Raw genomic sequence first — 8,010 nt, 5'->3', positions numbered from 1 at the left:
TAAATGGATTGCATTCTTCAGTTAAAAGACATAGACTGAATGGATAGATAAAAAGGTACTCAAGTATATGCTGTTTACAGAGACTCACTTCAGTTTTAAGGACTCATAGGTTCAAAATGAAAAGATGGAAATATATTCCATGGAAGTGGACATAAAATGAGAGCAGAGAAAAATAGCCTTTAAGCCAAAAATGGCATTAAGAGATAAAGGTCATGGTATAATGATGAGGAGTCAATTTATCAAAAACCTATAGCAATTGTAAATATATGTGCACCCAACACTGGAGCCACTAAATATAGTAAGCATGTACTATATACTAACAGATATGAAAGGGGAAACAGAAAACAATACAACAATCATAAGGAATTTTAATACACAACTTTCAACAATGGATTGATCATGCAGACAGAAAGTCAACAAAAAAATCCTTGGGCTAGAATCACACTTTAGAAGAAATAGCCCTACCAGACATATACAGAATATTTAATCCAACAGGAGCAGAGTACATATTCTTCTCAGGTGCACCAGAAAATTCTTCAGGATAGATCATATGATTGCACACAAAACAAGTCTTAGCAAATTTTAAAAGACTGAAGTCATACCAAGTATCTTTTCTGACCAGAGTGGTATGAAACTAGAAATTAGTAACAGGAGAAAGCCTGAAAAGTCACAAACATATGGAAAGTAAACATACTTCTTAACAACCAATGGTTCAAACAAGAAATCAAAATGAAATTTAAAAATAAAAAGGACACAAATGAAAATGGAAACACAACACCCCAAAACATGTGGGGTGCTGCAAAAGCAGTTGTACATGAGATATTTATAGCAATAGATGCTTATGTTAAGAAAACATAAAGACCTCAAATAAACAACTCAATTGTAGACTTCAAGAAACTAAAAAAGAACAAACTAAGTTCATAGATAACAAAAGGAAGATCAGAGCAGGAACAAATGAAATAGAACAAAACAATGGAAAGGACCAATGAAAGTAAGAATTGGTATTTGGAAGATGAACAATAAAGGAAGGGGAAAAAAGGAAATGAAACAAATTAAAATAATTTAAATAATATATTTCATTTAACCCAGCATACTGGAGTTCTTATCATTTCAACATGCAATCAATATTTTAAAATATTATTGAAATATAATATTCCAAATCCAGAGCATAATTTACACTTGTAACATATTTCAGTTTGGACTAGCACACTTCAAGAGCTCTACAGTCACATATGCTAGAGGTTAAATGTTTGGGGTAGCTGTGGGTTCAGATCCTGACTCTGATTGAATAGAGGTAAAATCCCCTATGTTTGGGTTTTTCCTGACTCATGGACAGAGGTCGATGTCCTAGACGTACGATATGGCAGAAGGATGGTGGAAACCTGCCCTATTAAAGGGATGCCCATATGGAGCAACAGTCCTATGGAAATCATGGTAGGAATTTGGCAGGTGCACTAAGATAGGGCATGTTGATGCCCATCAGAGAAACACCCTTTCAGGTTTGGAAGATGATTGGAATTGAGAAGCAGATCTCTCCATGTGCTCACTTGAGGTAGTCACCTGAGTCCATGATATAAGTGGATGGGGGTACTGCAACAATGCAAAGATGGGCTGGATCTAGACATATTCCTCCTATACCCTCTGAGGCACAAAATTCCAACAAGTGCTGTTGTGTCTGGCAGCAAAAGAGACAGAAAGTACAGATGGCTACGTGGCAGATTCCCTCCCTGGTATACAAGGCCTGATCACAGTTGTCAAGTGAGACTGACGCTGATAACCTTGGGGATCAGACATGAATAGATTTTGACTCTGGACTGGGCTTTGTTAATTTGGTCATAGGTGCAAGTGCTCAGTGCCAAAAAAGAATGGGAACAGAAGCTACTACACCCTAGTAGCCAGCATTTCTTCACAACAAGGAAAATACTTTAAAGTCCATGATGTTCAAAAATAGACATAGATACTCCCTGACTTCAAGCCATATTAAAAAGCAATATGGTACTGGCACAAGAATAGACACATAGATTGAGGGAACAGAAAAGAGAGCCCAGAAATCAACCCACATATATATGATCAATAAATATATGACAAATAGCCATGAATAAACATAAGAGAAAAGACAGTGTCTTCAGTAAATTGTGTTGGGAAAACTGGACAGCTAGATGCAAGAGAATGAAACTGTATTACTCCCTAACAGCATACAGAAAAGTAAACTAGAAATGGATTAAAGACCTAAATATAAGACATGAAACCATAAAATTCTTAGAAGAAAACACAGGGAAAAATCTCTTGAATGTAAGGTTGAATAACATTTTTCTGGACACATATTCCAAAGCAAGGAGAACAAAAGCAAAAATAAACAAGTGGGTCTTCATCAAACTAAAAAACTACCAAACAGCAAAGGATGCCATCAACAAAACAAAAAGGCAACCTACAGTATGGAAGAATACACTCATAAATGCTATTATCTGGGAAAGGTTTAACATCCAAAAGATATGAAGAACTCATGTGTCTCAACACTAAAAAAACAAATGGACCAATTAAAAAATATGCAAAGGACCTGAACAGACATTTCTCCAAAGAAGAAATTTGGATGGCCAACAGGCACATGAAAAGATGCAGCACATTGCTACTCATTCGGGAAATGCAAATCAAAACCACAGTGAGATATCACCTCACATCAGTTGTAAAGGCCACTATCCAAAGGACAAGAAATAAGTGCTCATGAGAACTGTGGAGCAAAGGGAACCCTCCTACACTTTTGGTGGAAATATTAATGGTGCAACCCCTGTGGAAAGCAGTATGGAGGTTCCCCCTGACAAAAACTAAAAATAGAAATACCATATGACCCAGTAACTGCACTTCTAGGAATTTACCTAAAGAAATCAATATCTCTGATTCAAAAAAGAGTCCCTATGTTTATTGCTGCATTATTTATAATAGCCAAGATATGGAAACAAAGTGGCCATCAACAGATGAATGGATAAGGAAGAAGTGGTATGTATATACAATGGAAAATTATTCAGCCATAAACAAGATCATAAATCCTGCCATTTGCAACAGCACAGATGGACTTAGAGGATATTATGCTAAGTGCAATAAGCCAGGTGGAGAAATATGACTTCACTTATATGTGGAATCTAAAAACAAAATAAAACAAAATGTACAAAACAGCGGCAAACTCATAAACACTGAGAAGTGACTGGTGATAACCAAGGGGAAGTGTTTGGGGTGTGTGGGTGAAACAGGTGAAGGGGATAAGGAGGCACAAAATCTCAATCATAACATAAATTATTCATGGGGATTAAAGTACAGTATAGAGAATATAGTTAGTAGTTCTGTATCTACTTTCTATATTGATAGATAGTAACTAGTTGGGGTAAGGATTTAATAATGTATATAACTGTTGAATCACTATGTTGTATACTTGAAACCAATATAATATTGTGTATTAATTATACTTCAATTAAAAAAGTAAAAATACCCCAATGGACTGAGAGATATCTTCCTCAGAGTACTGGTTTGATAGAGAATTGGAACTGGCAATTAAAGCATTGGTTATATAAAATAAGGAGGATAAATACATGAAGGGTTGGCTTACATGCTTTCACAAGTGTGTGCTCACATTCAATATGAAAATGAATGGGGCTAAAGAACTATATATATAATTCCCACTGGATAGATTTCTGGTTTTTTTTGGTAGATCTGGGGAAGGATACTGCTATGACTATGCAATTATTGCCAAGGGCAGAGTACACTGGTATTATGATTATGCTTTTTTCTTTCTTCCCCATATTACTTTGTCATTTAAAATCCCTAACTGATGCAATGGTCACAGGACTGGGGTTGCAACTATAACGGCTTGATGCAGATATAATTTCTATGCAAGAAACTGTAACTGTGTTTTAAAATCATGTAACTATATTTTAAGTCCAAACTCCTAAGGGCAAGAAAGAGTGTGCTTACTTTGACTCCATCTGGCAAAGTTGGTTTTCTAGTGATCAGGATAGGCGACTAGATCTGTACCTTTGTAACCTTACCTTAAGTGAATAGAAATGGACTGATGAGGAAGACCTTGCTGGACTAGTATGGCTACTTGCTTAATAGACCAGCCCCGAAGGTTTACCTAATGTCCCTACCAAAGGAGGAAAAGGTAGAGGATAACTGGAGAGAATCGGAATAGCAGCTCAGAGTAAGGGAATGATTAAATGAGTTATGATGAAAGAAATCCAGTATCACATGAACACATCAAATAAGCTCAGAGCAAAACATGATATTGCCTCCTACTCACTTGTACCTGAACAGGTGAAGCCATATGTTTCTGACCACTCCTGCTTTTGGAAACTGACATGATCAAATGTAAACCTAGAGACCTGAGTCCCCTTGTCCTGGGAGATCAAGGTGACTTCTTGGAGGGGGATGGTTTTGGAGCGGATTTTCAAGTGCATCCTAGCCGGGAACTACAGTCTCTATTATGACCTCATGTTAGCTATAAAATAGTCTCTTGCTGTAGATTTTCCCTAGAGCAGCCTTCATGTCTCGGTTTCTCAGACTATAGATGAAAGGATTTAGCATTGGGGTCACCGCGATGTACATCACAGTGAGCACTGCATCCCTTAGGCTGTAAGTGGTCAGAGGGCGGAAATACCTGCCCATGACCATCCCATAATACAAAGAAACAACTGTGAGGTGGGACCCACAGGTGGAGAAGGCCTTGAGCACACCCTTGGTGGATGGAACCCTTAAGACTGTGGAAAAGACCTGAACATAGGAGATGACGATGCATAGTAATGGCACAGAGAAAACACCAACCCTTAGGTACATCATCTTCATGTTAAACTGGATGTCAGAACAGGACAGCTTGAGTAAAGAGGCAAGGTCACAGTAGAAGTTGGCCACTTCCTGGTTTCCACAGAAAGACAGACTAGCTGTGAGCAGGGTGTGGGGGAGGGCATTGGCATTTCCAACCACCCAAGACCCAACAACTAGCAGGACACAAGTCCTTGGGCTCATAATTGTTGTGTAATGAAGTGGGCGGCTGATGGCCACAGCACAGTCGGTCATATGCCATTGCAGCCAAGATATAGCTGTCTGTGTTAGCCAAGGCTAACATGAAACACATCTGTGTCAGGCATCCCCCAAAGGAGATGGCTTTGTTGCCTAAGATGTGGTTGGCCAGTGTCTTGGGGATGGTTACAGAGGATAAGAAGATGCGAGAAAGGAGAGGATGGCAAGGAGATAGTACATGGGTTTGTGGAGGCCAATGTCAGCATGAATGGCCAAGATGATGAGCAGATTTCCTATCAGTGTGATGGGGTAAATGAAGAGGAAGAGGATGAAGAAGGAATCTTCCTCTTCCTAGTGACCACCAACTCCCAGGAGGATGAAATCGAGGGTGGAGGACTGGTTTTCTTCTCTCATGGATCCTTCAGGAGGAAAGGGGAGGAGAATCCAAAACGATTAGTGAAGTTACTGTGTGTAATAATCTTCTAAGCTGCTAATTTTGAGTGCCGTCGTTCTGTGTCTATACCTGGTTTTACTAAATCCATAGATGCCAATACATTGGGGAAAAAAATCCCTCTTGGTCAGTTGAATTAATTGACAATTATGCCTGGACACTCATGTCTGAGAAGCGAGCAGTCTGTGAATCAGAGGTGCCCCTTCTCCCAACCCCACCAGTATCACCCCAACACTGGGTTTAATCATTTAAAAAATAATTAAAGTTCATGTTCTATGTTCTAGAACTTCTCTTAGACCTTGTGGAAAAGTCAAAAATATGTGAGAACTACAGTTTATTCATCCATTTATTCAAACATAACATAGTCTCTGCTCCCAAGAACCTTACAACTTAATGGAGAAGGCTGAATCACTCACTATTTTAATACACATGAAAATGAAAAGACAGTGTTTTGGATTCTTTAAAAAAAACAAAACAAACCTCCAAGGCAAAGAGTGGTTACTAGTCCAAGGAGCACCCTGAACAATTAGAAATTGTTCCCCTGACCAAACCCAGATGGAGCCCAGAGCCCAGGAGGTATCAGTGTCCAGATGGACATCACAAGATTGTATATCATAGACCATTAGGGTTAGGTCATAACAAAACACATTGGTGTTTATCCCCAGGTGTTCCATTTGTAAAGTAGACATTCACCATTTCCTTTGAGAGGTTCCATCCCTATTCCAAATATTAAAATATGTAAGCATGATGTTTTTCTCTTTGACCTTACCTTACCTTTTTTTATTGTTGCCTTTGGTAACTCATCCAATTCCACTGTGGCTCCACCTGCTCCTTGGCAGGCACTCTGGTTTCTATCTGTAGACTTAATCTATTCTCCCCATATTTCCATGTTCAGTCATCCCGCCAACAGGTATGATCAAACCCCACACTCTGCATGTCCAACCTAAGAAGACTATAAGATTTTTTTGAGGAAGAGAACTGTATCTTGTTTATTTTTATCTCCCTTACAAAGATTTTTTGTAATATTATTCATTTTACGTACCAATACCTCAGCACTCAATAGCTTGAATATATACAGGTTTGTATTGTGGGTCCTCACATGTGGGATGATACCAGGCAGCATCCCCCAGGTTATATCACCTCTACATCTGATATTTTGATTCTTTATCAAATAATCCATACAAAGTTTTATACTTACTGTTTCAGTGCTTTAGCTTTGACCATCATTGTTTTCTACCCAAAATAATGTAATGCATCCTTAATGCTTTGCTACTGGTTCCCTGTTTTCATCCACCTTGACTGTCAGGCTTACCAGCTGTAGCAGAGGCTGCCTGCATCTCACCCAATCCAGACAGTTCTCTTCTTCCTGGACACTCAGCTTGACTGCATTACACACCTCCCTTGCACTGAGGTGTGGACAGAGGACTGAGTTTTCTGCCAAATCATCCATGTGTTCCAGTTCTGGGCTTCCTCCAAATTCCTCCAAATTTCCTCTTGGGCCAGCTGGGTGCAAATGACCAGGAGGCTGAATGGGATGGTGGAGTCAGTGGGTGGAATGAGCCTGTGTCCTTAGTCCTCTATATCCAGGAGGACCACCGCCACCTTGGACACCCACTAGGACTGTTACATAAGGGGGAAATAGACTTTATTCTGTTTAAACCATTATGGAATTTATGTATTTGTTGCTGTAATCCAGAGAACTAATATAATATCGTCTATCAACTATACTTCAATTCATAAAATAAAATAATTAAAAGTTGATTATTGTTTATCTGAAATGCACATTGAAAAAAGAATATCCTAAGTAATTGACTAATGTTTCTAAAAAGACATCTACTGAATACTTTAATCTGTAATTAATCACAATTTTTCTTTGTCTCCTGTAGTACACATTGGATTATATGCTAGATACAGGAGATGCAGGTAAAAAAAAAATTTTTTCCCTGTAAATTTGTGCTTTTTTATTGCCTTAACTGAATCAATTTGCTTTTCTCTTTTAATAATCTCCCTTTTCCATATGCATGCAGAATCACAATATCTCAGAATTGAGAGGGTTCAGTAAATGGGAGGCCTCAGAAACTATGATTAGCTGATATGGGAGAGAAATGTAATGTTTTAGAGGTGGGTGTCTCAGCAACATGGCAGACTTAGCTGATGTTGACAGGTCCCATTCCTATGAAAACATCTAGAATCTGTATGTAAATAAGTACATAAAAAGAAAAAAAATCCAAATCTAAAAGAAAGAATGGGATTACTTAGGTGTGAGATAGAAAAAGGACTCAAGAATAAGAGTTGTAATTCACATACAGCAGGGGTCTCCGGGGAGAGGTGGTCACATATCTTCATGGAGCAGGGAATTTATATTGAGCTTTCCTTTTCTGTGCTAGTATCTGAAGCACTGTCTCATTTGTAAAAATAAACCACTAGGAAAAGGTTTTGCTACATGAGTATTGCAAAGGAGAGACAAAATGGATAGAATTCACAGAAAATAGGATTGTCTGCAAAAGAAATTCTGAGTCTCTAGATGAACAAATATAAACCAATGTTAAAAAATT

General features: G+C 38.4%; 1 pseudogene; it reads right to left on the bottom strand.

Moving 5' to 3' along the window:
• Nucleotides 1–4,482: 4,482 nt before the first annotated feature.
• Nucleotides 4,483–5,418, bottom strand: LOC118922879 (olfactory receptor 1A1-like; annotated as a pseudogene).
• Between the last annotated feature and the right edge of the window lie 2,592 nt (nucleotides 5,419–8,010).

This window comes from Manis pentadactyla, chromosome 4, assembly GCF_030020395.1.
Source record: "Manis pentadactyla isolate mManPen7 chromosome 4, mManPen7.hap1, whole genome shotgun sequence".
NCBI classification, from domain to species: Eukaryota; Metazoa; Chordata; class Mammalia; order Pholidota; family Manidae; genus Manis; species Manis pentadactyla.
This window is presented reverse-complemented; position numbering and strand designations above follow the sequence as displayed.